The sequence below is a fragment of the Salvelinus namaycush genome, chromosome 10, assembly GCF_016432855.1.
Source record: "Salvelinus namaycush isolate Seneca chromosome 10, SaNama_1.0, whole genome shotgun sequence".
Classification (NCBI taxonomy): Eukaryota; Metazoa; Chordata; class Actinopteri; order Salmoniformes; family Salmonidae; genus Salvelinus; species Salvelinus namaycush.
The window spans coordinates 30,188,549-30,202,199 of record NC_052316.1 but is presented as its reverse complement, the minus strand read 5'-3'; the positions used below and the strand labels follow the sequence as shown (position 1 = coordinate 30,202,199).

Below are 13,651 nucleotides of genomic sequence, written 5' to 3'. Positions count from 1 at the left end.
CACTAGATCAGTCTGTAGTACCCGGCCTCTATATCACTCTACTGTCCCTCTAAATCACTCTACTGTCCCTCTAAATCACTCTACTGTCCCTCTAAATCACTCTACTGTCCCTCTCATCCCTCTACTGTCCCTCTAAATCACTATACTGTCCTTCTAAATCACTCTACTGTCCCTCTAAATCACTCTACTGTCCCTCTAAATCACTCTAATGTTCCTCTCATCACTCTACTGTCCCTCTAAATCACTCTACTGTCACTCTAAATCACTCTACTGTCCCTGTCATCACTCTACTGTCCCTCTAAATCACTCTACTGTCCTTCTCATCACTCTACTGTCCCTCTACATCACTCTACTGTCCATCTAAATCACTCTACTGTCCCTCTAAATCACTCTACTGTCCCTCTAAATCACTCTACTGTCCCTCTAAATCACTCTACTGTCCCTCTCATCACTCCACTGTCCCTCTCATCACTCTACTGTCCCTCTCATCACTCTACTGTCCCTCTAAATCACTCTACTGTCCCTCTAAATCACTCTACTGTCCCTCTAAATCACTCTACTGTCCCTCTCATCACTCCACTGTCCCTCTCATCACTCCACTGTCCCTCTCATCACTCTACTGTCCCTCTAAATCACTCTACTGTCCCTCTAAATCACTCTACTGTCCCTGTCATCACTCTACTGTCCCTCTAAACCACTCTACTGTCCTTCTCATCACTCTACTGTCCCTCTACATCACTATACTGTCATCACTCTACTGTCCCTCTCATCCCTCTACTGTCCCTCTAAATCACTCTACTGTCCCTCTAAATCACTCTACTGTCCCTCTAAATCACTCTACTGTCCTTCTAAATCACTCTACTGTCCCTCTAAATCACTCTACTGTCCCTCTAAATCACTCTACTGTCCCTCTAAATCACTCTACTGTCCCTCTCATCCCTCTACTGTCCCTCTAAATCACTATACTGTCCTTCTAAATCACTCTACTGTCCCTCTAAATCACTCTACTGTCCCTCTAAATCACTCTAATGTTCCTCTCATCACTCTACTGTCCCTCTAAATCACTCTACTGTCCGTCTCCTCGCTCTACTGTCCCTCTTATCACTCTACTGTCCCTCTAAATCACTCTACTGTCAATCTAAATCACTCTACTGTCCGTCTCCTCACTCTACTGTCCCTCTCATCACTCTACTGTCCCTCTAAATCACTCTACTGTCCCTCTAAATCACTCTATTGTCCCTCTAAATCACTCTACTGTCCGTCTCCTCACTCTACTATCACTCTACTGTCCCTCTAAATCACTCTACTGCCCCTCTAAATCACTCTACTGTCCCTCTAAATCACTCTACTGTCCGTCTCCTCACTCTACTGTCCCTCTCCTCACTGTACTGTTCCTCTCATCCCTCTACTGTCCCTCTAAATCACTCTATTGTCCCTCTAAATCACTCTACTGTTCCTCTCATCACTCTACTGTCCCTCTAAATCACTCTACTGTCCCTCTCATCACTCTACTGTCCCTCTCATCACTCTACTGTCCCTCTCATCACTCTACTGTCCCTCTCATCACTCTACTGTCCCTCTTAATCACTATACTGTCCCTCTCATCACTCTACTGTCCCTCTTAATCACTCTACTGTCCCTCTCCTCACTCTACTGTCCGTCTCCTCACTCTACTGTCCGTCTCCTCACTCTACTGTCCCTCTCATCACTCTACTGTCCCTCTTAATCACTCTACTGTTCCTCTCCTCACTCTACTGTCCCTCTAAACCACTCTACTGTCCTTCTCATCACTCTACTGTCCCTCTACATCACTATACTGTCATCACTCTACTGTCCCTCTCATCCCTCTACTGTCCCTCTCATCCCTCTACTGTCCCTCTAAATCACTCTACTGTCCCTCTAAATCACTCTACTGTCCCTCTAAATCACTCTACTGTCCCTCTAAATCACTCTACTGTCCCTCTAAATCACTCTACTGTCCCTCTCATCCCTCTACTGTCCCTCTAAATCACTCTACTGTCCCTCTAAATCACTCTACTGTCCCTCTAAATCACTCTAATGTTCCTCTCATCACTCTACTGTCCCTCTAAATCACTCTACTGTCCCTCTAAATCACTCTACTGTCCCTCTAAATCACTCTACTGTCCCTCTAAATCACTCTACTGTCCGTCTCCTCACTCTACTGTCCCTCTCCTCACTCTACTGTCCCTCTAAATCACTCTACTGTCCCTCTAAATCACTCTATTGTCCCTCTAAATCACTCTACTGTCCGTCTCCTCACTCTACTGTCCCTCTAAATCACTATACTGTCCCTCTCATCACTCTACTGTCCCTCTACATCACTATACTGTCCCTCTCATCACTCTACTGTCCCTCTAAATCATTCTACTGTCCCTCTAAATCACTCTACTGTCCATCTAAATCGCTCTACTGTCCGTCTCATCACTCTACTGTCCGTCTCCTCACTCTACTGTCCCTCTCATCACTCTACTGTCCCTCTCATCACTCTACTGTCCATCTAATTCGCTCTACTGTCCCTCTCATCACTCTACTGTCCGTCTCCTCACTCTACTGTCCCTCTCATCACTCTACTGTCCCTCTACATCACTCTACTGTCCATCTAAATCGCTCTACTGTCCCTCTCATCACTCTACTGTCCCTCTCCTCACTCTACTGTCCGTCTCCTCACTCTACTGTCCCTCTCATCACTCTACTGTCCCTCTCATCACTCTACTGTCCCTCTTAATCACTCTACTGTCCCTCTTAATCACTCTACTGTCCCTCTAAATCACTCTACTGTCCCTCTAAATCACTCTACTGTCCCTCTTAATCACTCTACTGTCCCTCTCATCACTCTACTGTCCCTCTTAATCACTCTACTGTCCCTCTTAATCACTCTACTGTCCGTCTCCTCACTCTACTGTCCGTCTCCTCACTCTACTGTCCGTCTCCTCACTCTACTGTCCCTCTCATCACTCTACTGTCCCTCTTAATCACTCTACTGTTCCTCTCCTCACTCTACTGTCCCTCTAAATCACTCTACTGTCCCTCTAAATCACTCTACTGTCCCTCTAAATCAATCTACTGTCCCTCTAAATCAATCTACTGTCCCTCTAAATCAATCTACTGTCCCTCTAAATCACTCTACTGTCCCTCTAAATCACTCTACTGTCCCTCTCATCACTCTACTGTCCCTCTCATCACTCTACTGTCCCTCTCATCACTCTACTGTCCCTCTCATCACTCTACTGTCCCTCTAAATCACTCTACTGTCCCTCTAAATCACTCTACTGTCCCTCTCATCACTCCACTGTCCCTCTCATCACTCCACTGTCCCTCTCATCACTCTACTGTCCCTCTAAATCACTCTACTGTCCCTCTAAACCACTCTACTGTCCTTCTCATCACTCTACTGTCCCTCTACATCACTATACTGTCATCACTCTACTGTCCCTCTCATCCCTCTACTGTCCCTCTAAATCACTCTACTGTCCCTCTAAATCACTCTACTGTCCCTCTAAATCACTCTACTGTCCTTCTAAATCACTCTACTGTCCCTCTAAATCACTCTACTGTCCCTCTAAATCACTCTACTGTCCCTCTAAATCACTCTACTGTCCCTCTAAATCACTCTACTGTCCCTCTCATCCCTCTACTGTCCCTCTAAATCACTCTACTGTCCTTCTAAATCACTCTACTGTCCCTCTAAATCACTCTACTGTCCCTCTAAATCACTCTAATGTTCCTCTCATCACTCTACTGTCCCTCTAAATCACTCTACTGTCCCTCTAAATCAATCTACTGTCCCTCTAAATCACTCTACTGTCCCTCTAAATCACTCTACTGTCCCTCTAAATCACTCTACTGTCCCTCTAAATCACTCTACTGTCCCTCTCATCACTCTACTGTCCCTCTCATCACTCTACTGTCCCTCTAAATCACTCTACTGTCCCTCTAAATCACTCTACTGTCCCTCTCATCACTCTACTGTCCGTCTCCTCACTCTACTGTCCCTCTAAGTCACTCTAATGTTCCTCTCATCACTCTACTGTCCCTCTAAATCACTCTACTGTCACTCTAAATCACTCTACTGTCCATGTCATCACTCTACTGTCCCTCTACATCACTATACATCACTCTACTGTCCCTCTAAATCACTCTACTGTCCCTCTAAATCACTCTACTGTCCCTCTAAATCACTCTACTGTCCCTCTACATCACTCTACTGTCCTTCTCATCACTCTACTGTCCCTCTACATCACTCTACTGTCCATCTAAATCACTCTACTGTCCGTCTCCTCACTCTACTGTCCCTCTAAATCACTCTACTGTCCCTCTAAATCACTCTACTGTCCCTCTAAATCACTCTACTGTCCGTCTCCTCACTCTACTGTCCCTCTCATCATTCCACTGTCCCTCTCATCACTCTACTGTCCCTCTAAACCACTCTACTGTCCTTCTCATCCCTCTACTGTCCCTCTAAATCACTCTACTGTCCTTCTAAATCACTCTACTGTCCCTCTAAATCACTCTACTGTCCTTCTAAATCACTCTACTGTCCCTCTAAATCACTCTACTGTCCCTCTAAATCACTCTACTGTCCCTCTAAATCACTCTACTGTCCCTCTCATCCCTCTACTGTCCCTCTAAATCACTCTACTGTCCTTCTAAATCACTATACTGTCCCTCTAAATCACTCTACTGTCCCTCTAAATCACTCTAATGTTCCTCTCATCACTCTACTGTCCCTCTAAATCACTCTACTGTCCCTCTAAATCACTCTACTGTCCGTCTCCTCGCTCTACTGTCCCTCTTATCACTCTACTGTCAATCTAAATCACTCTACTGTCCGTCTCCTCACTCTACTGTCCCTCTCATCACTCTACTGTCCCTCTAAATCACTCTATTGTCCCTCTAAATCACTCTACTGTCCGTCTCCTCACTCTACTATCACTCTACTGTCCCTCTAAATCACTCTACTGTCCCTCTAAATCACTCTACTGTCCCTCTCATCACTCTACTGTCCCTCTAAATCACTCTACTGTCCCTCTAAATCACTCTACTGTCCCTCTAAATCACTCTACTGTCCCTCTCATCACTCCACTGTCCCTCTCATCACTCCACTGTCCCTCTCATCACTCTACTGTCCCTCTAAATCACTCTACTGTCCCTCTAAATCACTCTACTGTCCCTCTAAACCACTCTACTGTCCTTCTCATCACTCTACTGTCCCTCTACATCACTATACTGTCATCACTCTACTGTCCCTCTCATCCCTCTACTGTCCCTCTAAATCACTCTACTGTCCCTCTAAATCACTCTACTGTCCTTCTAAATCACTCTACTGTCCCTCTAAATCACTCTACTGTCCCTCTAAATCACTCTACTGTCCCTCTAAATCACTCTACTGTCCCTCTCATCCCTCTACTGTCCCTCTAAATCACTCTACTGTCCTTCTAAATCACTATACTGTCCCTCTAAATCACTCTACTGTCCCTCTAAATCACTCTAATGTTCCTCTCATCACTCTACTGTCCCTCTAAATCACTCTACTGTCCCTCTAAATCACTCTACTGTCCGTCTCCTCGCTCTACTGTCCCTCTTATCACTCTACTGTCCCTCTAAATCACTCTACTGTCAATCTAAATCACTCTACTGTCCGTCTCCTCACTCTACTGTCCCTCTCATCACTCTACTGTCCCTCTAAATCACTCTACTGTCCCTCTAAATCACTCTATTGTCCCTCTAAATCACTCTACTGTCCGTCTCCTCACTCTACTATCACTCTACTGTCCCTCTAAATCACTCTACTGTCCCTCTAAATCACTCTACTGTCCCTCTAAATCACTCTACTGTCCGTCTCCTCACTCTACTGTCCCTCTCCTCACTGTACTGTTCCTCTCATCCCTCTACTGTCCCTCTAAATCACTCTACTGTCCCTCTAAATCACTCTACTGTTCCTCTCATCACTCTACTGTCCCTCTAAATCACTCTACTGTCCCTCTCATCACTCTACTGTCCCTCTTAATCACTCTACTGTCCCTCTCATCACTCTACTGTCCCTCTTAATCACTCTACTGTCCCTCTTAATCACTCTACTGTCCCTCTCCTCACTCTACTGTCCGTCTCCTCACTCTACTGTCCCTCTCATCACTCTACTGTCCCTCTTAATCACTCTACTGTTCCTCTCCTCACTCTACTGTCCCTCTAAACCACTCTACTGTCCTTCTCATCACTCTACTGTCCCTCTACATCACTATACTGTCATCACTCTACTGTCCCTCTCATCCCTCTACTGTCCCTCTCATCCCTCTACTGTCCCTCTAAATCACTCTACTGTCCCTCTAAATCACTCTACTGTCCCTCTAAATCACTCTACTGTCCCTCTAAATCACTCTACTGTCCCTCTCATCCCTCTACTGTCCCTCTAAATCACTCTACTGTCCTTCTAAATCACTCTACTGTCCCTCTAAATCACTCTACTGTCCCTCTAAATCACTCTACTGTCCGTCTCCTCACTCTACTATCACTCTACTGTCCCTCTAAATCACTCTACTGTCCCTCTAAATCACTCTACTGTCCGTCTCCTCACTCTACTGTCCCTCTCCTCACTCTACTGTCCCTCTAAATCACTCTACTGTCCCTCTAAATCACTCTATTGTCCCTCTAAATCACTCTACTGTCCGTCTCCTCACTCTACTGTCCCTCTAAATCACTATACTGTCCCTCTCATCACTCTACTGTCCCTCTACATCACTATACTGTCCCTCTCATCACTCTACTGTCCCTCTAAATCATTCTACTGTCCCTATAAATCGCTCTACTGTCCATCTAAATCGCTCTACTGTCCGTCTCATCACTCTACTGTCCGTCTCCTCACTCTACTGTCCCTCTCATCACTCTACTGTCCCTCTCATCACTCTACTGTCCATCTAATTCGCTCTACTGTCCCTCTCATCACTCTACTGTCCGTCTCCTCACTCTACTGTCCCTCTCATCACTCTACTGTCCCTCTACATCACTCTACTGTCCATCTAAATCGCTCTACTGTCCCTCTCATCACTCTACTGTCCCTCTCCTCACTCTACTGTCCGTCTCCTCACTCTACTGTCCCTCTCATCACTCTACTGTCCCTCTCATCACTCTACTGTCCCTCTTAATCACTCTACTGTCCCTCTTAATCACTCTACTGTCCCTCTTAATCACTCTACTGTCCCTCTAAATCACTCTACTGTCCCTCTAAATCACTCTACTGTCCCTCTTAATCACTCTACTGTCCCTCTCATCACTCTACTGTCCCTCTTAATCACTCTACTGTCCCTCTTAATCACTCTACTGTCCCTCTCCTCACTCTACTGTCCGTCTCCTCACTCTACTGTCCGTCTCCTCACTCTACTGTCCCTCTCATCACTCTACTGTCCCTCTTAATCACTCTACTGTTCCTCTCCTCACTCTACTGTCCCTCTAAATCACTCTACTGTCCCTCTAAATCACTCTACTGTCCCTCTAAATCACTCTACTGTCCCTCTAAATCAATCTACTGTCCCTCTAAATCAATCTACTGTCCCTCTAAATCACTCTACTGTCCCTCTAAATCACTCTACTGTCCCTCTAAATCACTCTACTGTCCCTCTCATCACTCTACTGTCCCTCTCATCACTCTACTGTCCCTCTCATCACTCTACTGTCCCTCTCATCACTCTACTGTCCCTCTAAATCACTCTACTGTCCCTCTAAATCACTCTACTGTCCCTCTCATCACTCCACTGTCCCTCTCATCACTCCACTGTCCCTCTCATCACTCCACTGTCCCTCTCATCACTCCACTGTCCCTCTCATCACTCTACTGTCCCTCTAAATCACTCTACTGTCCCTCTAAACCACTCTACTGTCCTTCTCATCACTCTACTGTCCCTCTACATCACTATACTGTCATCACTCTACTGTCCCTCTCATCCCTCTACTGTCCCTCTAAATCACTCTACTGTCCCTCTAAATCACTCTACTGTCCCTCTAAATCACTCTACTGTCCTTCTAAATCACTCTACTGTCCCTCTAAATCACTCTACTGTCCCTCTAAATCACTCTACTGTCCCTCTAAATCACTCTACTGTCCCTCTAAATCACTCTACTGTCCCTCTCATCCCTCTACTGTCCCTCTAAATCACTCTACTGTCCTTCTAAATCACTCTACTGTCCCTCTAAATCACTCTACTGTCCCTCTAAATCACTCTAATGTTCCTCTCATCACTCTACTGTCCCTCTAAATCACTCTACTGTCCCTCTAAATCAATCTACTGTCCCTCTAAATCACTCTACTGTCCCTCTAAATCACTCTACTGTCCCTCTAAATCACTCTACTGTCCCTCTCATCACTCTACTGTCCCTCTCATCACTCTACTGTCCCTCTCATCACTCTACTGTCCCTCTAAATCACTCTACTGTCCCTCTAAATCACTCTACTGTCCCTCTCATCACTCTACTGTCCGTCTCCTCACTCTACTGTCCCTCTAAATCACTCTAATGTTCCTCCCATCACTCTACTGTCCCTCTAAATCACTCTACTGTCACTCTAAATCACTCTACTGTCCATGTCATCACTCTACTGTCCCTCTACATCACTATACATCACTCTACTGTCCCTCTAAATCACTCTACTGTCCCTCTAAATCACTCTACTGTCCCTCTAAATCACTCTACTGTCCCTCTAAATCACTCTACTGTCCCTCTACATCACTCTACTGTCCTTCTCATCACTCTACTGTCCCTCTACATCACTATACATCACTCTACTGTCCATCTAAATCACTCTACTGTCCGTCTCCTCACTCTACTGTCCCTCTAAATCACTCTACTGTCCCTCTAAATCACTCTACTGTCCCTCTAAATCACTCTACTGTCCGTCTCCTCACTCTACTGTCCCTCTCATCATTCCACTGTCCCTCTCATCACTCTACTGTCCCTCTAAACCACTCTACTGTCCTTCTCATCCCTCTACTGTCCCTCTAAATCACTCTACTGTCCTTCTAAATCACTCTACTGTCCCTCTAAATCACTCTACTGTCCTTCTAAATCACTCTACTGTCCCTCTAAATCACTCTACTGTCCCTCTAAATCACTCTACTGTCCCTCTAAATCACTCTACTGTCCCTCTAAATCACTCTACTGTCCCTCTCATCCCTCTACTGTCCCTCTAAATCACTCTACTGTCCTTCTAAATCACTATACTGTCCCTCTAAATCACTCTACTGTCCCTCTAAATCACTCTAATGTTCCTCTCATCACTCTACTGTCCCTCTAAATCACTCTACTGTCCCTCTAAATCACTCTACTGTCCGTCTCCTCGCTCTACTGTCCCTCTTATCACTCTACTGTCAATCTAAATCACTCTACTGTCCGTCTCCTCACTCTACTGTCCCTCTCATCACTCTACTGTCCCTCTAAATCACTCTACTGTCCCTCTAAATCACTCTATTGTCCCTCTAAATCACTCTACTGTCCGTCTCCTCACTCTACTATCACTCTACTGTCCCTCTAAATCACTCTACTGTCCCTCTAAATCACTCTACTGTCCGTCTCCTCACTCTACTGTCCCTCTCCTCACTGTACTGTTCCTCTCATCCCTCTACTGTCCCTCTAAATCACTCTACTGTCCCTCTAAATCACTCTACTGTCCCTCTCATCACTCTACTGTCCCTCTTAATCACTCTACTGTTCCTCTCATCACTCTACTGTCCCTCTAAATCACTCTACTGTCCCTCTCATCACTCTACTGTCCCTCTTAATCACTCTACTGTCCCTCTCATCACTCTACTGTCCCTCTTAATCACTCTACTGTCCCTCTTAATCACTCTACTGTCCCTCTCCTCACTCTACTGTCCGTCTCCTCACTCTACTGTCCGTCTCCTCACTCTACTGTCCCTCTCATCACTCTACTGTCCCTCTTAATCACTCTACTGTTCCTCTCCTCACTCTACTGTCCCTCTAAATCACTCTACTGTCCCTCTAAATCACTCTACTGTCCCTCTAAATCAATCTACTGTCCCTCTAAATCACTCTACTGTCCCTCTAAATCACTCTACTGTCCCTCTAAATCACTCTACTGTCCCTCTAAATCACTCTACTGTCCCTCTCATCACTCTACTGTCCCTCTCATCACTCTACTGTCCCTCTCATCACTCTACTGTCCCTCTCATCACTCTACTGTCCCTCTAAATCACTCTACTGTCCCTCTCATCACTCCACTGTCCCTCTCATCACTCCACTGTCCCTCTCATCACTCCACTGTCCCTCTCATCACTCCACTGTCCCTCTCATCACTCTACTGTCCCTCTAAATCACTCTACTGTCCCTGTCATCACTCTACTGTCCCTCTAAACCACTCTACTGTCCTTCTCATCACTCTACTGTCCCTCTAAATCACTCTACTGTCCCTCTAAATCACTCTACTGTCCCTCTAAATCACTCTACTGTCCCTCTAAATCACTCTACTGTCCCTCTACATCACTATACTGTCATCACTCTACTGTCCCTCTCATCCCTCTACTGTCCCTCTAAATCACTCTACTGTCCCTCTAAATCACTCTACTGTCCCTCTAAATCACTCTACTGTCCCTCTAAATCACTCTACTGTCCCTCTAAATCACTCTACTGTCCCTCTAAATCACTCTACTGTCCCTCTAAATCACTCTACTGTCCCTCTTAATCACTCTACTGTCCCTCTTTTACTTTTCCCTCTAATCGACTCACTCGTCTAACTTTCCCTCTCATCCCTCTACTGTCCCCCTCTAAATCACTCTACTGTCCTTCCAATCCTTGCCTCCTAAATCACTCTACTGTCGTCCTCTAAATCACTCTGCTGTCCCTCTAATAAATAACTCTACTGTCCCTCTAAAATCGACTCTACTGTCCCTCTAAATCACTCTACTGTCGCGCTCTAAATCGCTCTACTCTGTCTGCCTCTAAATCACTCTACTGTTCCCTCTCTCACTGTCCCTCTACTCGTCGTGCCTCTAAATCACACTACTGTCCCTTCTAAATCACTCTACTGTCCCTCTAAATCACTCGCTTAATACTCTCTAAATCCAACCTCATGTTCGCTCTCATCACTCCTACTAGTCCTCTCTCATCACTCTCGACTGTCCCTTCATACTCTACTAGCTGTCGCCCTCTAAATCAATCTACTGTCCCTCTAACATCACTCCTGTCCTTCTCCCTCAACTCTACTGTCCCTCTACATCACTATACCAGGCCCATCTAAATCACTCTAACTGCGCCTCTATCATCACTCTCACTGTCCCTCTAAATGCACTCTAGCTGTCCTTCATCACTCTAGCTGTCCCTACTAAATCACTCTACGTGTCCCTCTCACATCCTACTTCCCTTAAACACTCTACTGTCCTTCTAAATCACCTCTAACCTGTCCCTCTAAATCACTTATGTCCTCTCATCACTCTACTGGTCCCCATCATCACTCTACTGTCCGCTCTAAATCACTCTACTGTCCCTCTTAAATCACTCTACTGTCCTCTCCTCACCTACTGTCCCTCTACATGCACTCTACTGTCCCTCTAAATCACTCTACTTTCCCTCATCAATCTCCCTATGTCCTCCTTCAAATCACTCTACTGTCCCTCTAAATCACTCTACTGTCCCTCTAAATCACTCTACTGTCCCGTCTCATCACTACCGCCTACATTATCCGAGCCTCTCATCACTCTACTGTCCCTCTAATCACATCTACGTCCCTCTAAATCACTCTACTGTCCCTCTCAATCACTCTACTGTCTCCTCTCATACTCCTCTACTGTCCCTCTCATCCCTCTACTGTCCCTCTAAATCACTACTGCTGAGTCCCTCTAAATCACTCTACAGTCCCTCTAAATCACTCTAACGGTCCCTCTAACTCACTCTACTCCTCTAAATCACAACTGTCTCTAATTCACTCTGCTGTCCCTCTAAATTCACTCTACTGTCCCTCTAAATCCTCTATGTCCTCTAAATCACTCTATACTGTTCCCTCGTAAATCACTCTAACTTTCGCCTCTCATCCTCATCCCTCTACTGTCCCTCTAAATCTTCTACTGTCGCTTCTAATCCCTCTACTCTACTGTCCCTCTAAATCACTCTACTGTCACCTCGAAATCACATCTACTGTCCCTCTCATCATCCTCATCCTCGTGTCCCTCTAAATCCTTCTACTGTCCTTCTAAATCACTCTACTGTCCCTCTAAATCACTCTAATGTTCCTCTCATCACTCTACTGTCCCTCTAAATCACTCTACTGTCCCTCTAAATCACTCTACTGTCCCTCTAAATCACTCTACTGTCCCTGTCATCACTCTACTGTCCCTCTAAATCACTCTACTGTCCCTCTAAATCACTCCACTGTCCCTCTCATCACTCTACTGTCCCTCTAAATCACTCTACTGTCCCTCTCATCACTCTACTGTCCCTCTAAATCACTCTACTGTCCCTCTAAATCACTCTACTGTCCCTCTAAATCACTCTACTGTCCCTCTCATACTCTACTGTCCCTCTCATCACTCTAGCTGTCACCTACTCATCACTCTACGTCCCTCTAAATCACTCTACTGTCCCTCTAAATCACTCTACTGTCCCTCTAAATCACTCTACTGTCCCTCTAAATCACTCTACTGTCCCTCTCATCCCTCTACTGTCCCTCTAAATCACTCTACTGTCCCTCTAAATCACTCTACTGTCCCTCTCATCACTCTGATATTAATGCAAATGTTTTAGAAAATCTAATCAAACACTTCATGAGAGCCTATGAGCTCATGTTGCGCAACATTTCTTAGGAAACAATGCCTGTTTTTGTGACTTTTTCTAATCATAGTCCCACACCTCATGTAGCCTAGCCCTTAGGCCTATATGTTTTGATAATGTTTGTATCACACCTCATGTAGCCTAGCCCTTAGGCCTATATGTTTTGATAATGTTTGTATCACAACTAAAGTGTCCAAAAAAAATCTAAAAAGCAAAGCAGAGCTCATACCTTTCAAGCTACTTTTTTCAAATTGACATTAGAGTCGCAACATGCAGTCTTACAATGTATTCAAAATCAAAACATTTAGCCCAATGTTTGTAGAACAACTAAAGTTACATTAATAACTCTAAATTAAGCATATAGGAATACCTATTTCTTTGTTAACCGCTCAACACAGAATAGCCGCATGTGCGCACTCCCTCAAATCATTTGGAGAAAATATCCTTTCTATTTTATTCAGCTTTGCTCAATTGTATTATTCATACTATAAAATAATACCACAGAATTATAAGCTAATCTTGTCTGCTAAATGAACTAGTGTAGCCCACAGCCATTTGGCATAGCCAGATCAGGACCCAACATAAGGACAACTCAGAGTATGCTATTCTCTTCTTCTGAAATAGACTACATTTTCTTCATATCATGCTTCTTTAGACTTGTCTAAAATAAATAATGGATTTATTGTGAAGGTGTAGGCAATATTAGATGGATTAATTCGACTTTTTAAAATGTAGATGTTCCAAAGGTCTGCATCAGTGGCTTGTAGGCTACGTGTGGAAGCGGTAAATTAATGGTCAATTACCGCGAGACCGATAGTTATTTCCTTGACAATCACCAGCTGACGAAATTCGCATGAACCCAGCC

General features: G+C 44.9%; 1 protein-coding gene across 1 annotated transcript in view; it reads right to left on the bottom strand.

Annotated features, from left to right (window-relative positions):
• The window catches only part of LOC120054299 (solute carrier family 22 member 23-like), a 51,435-nt gene that overhangs the window by 7,982 nt on the left and 29,802 nt on the right, over nucleotides 1-13,651 (bottom strand). The gene's annotated exons all lie outside the window — the stretch shown is intronic.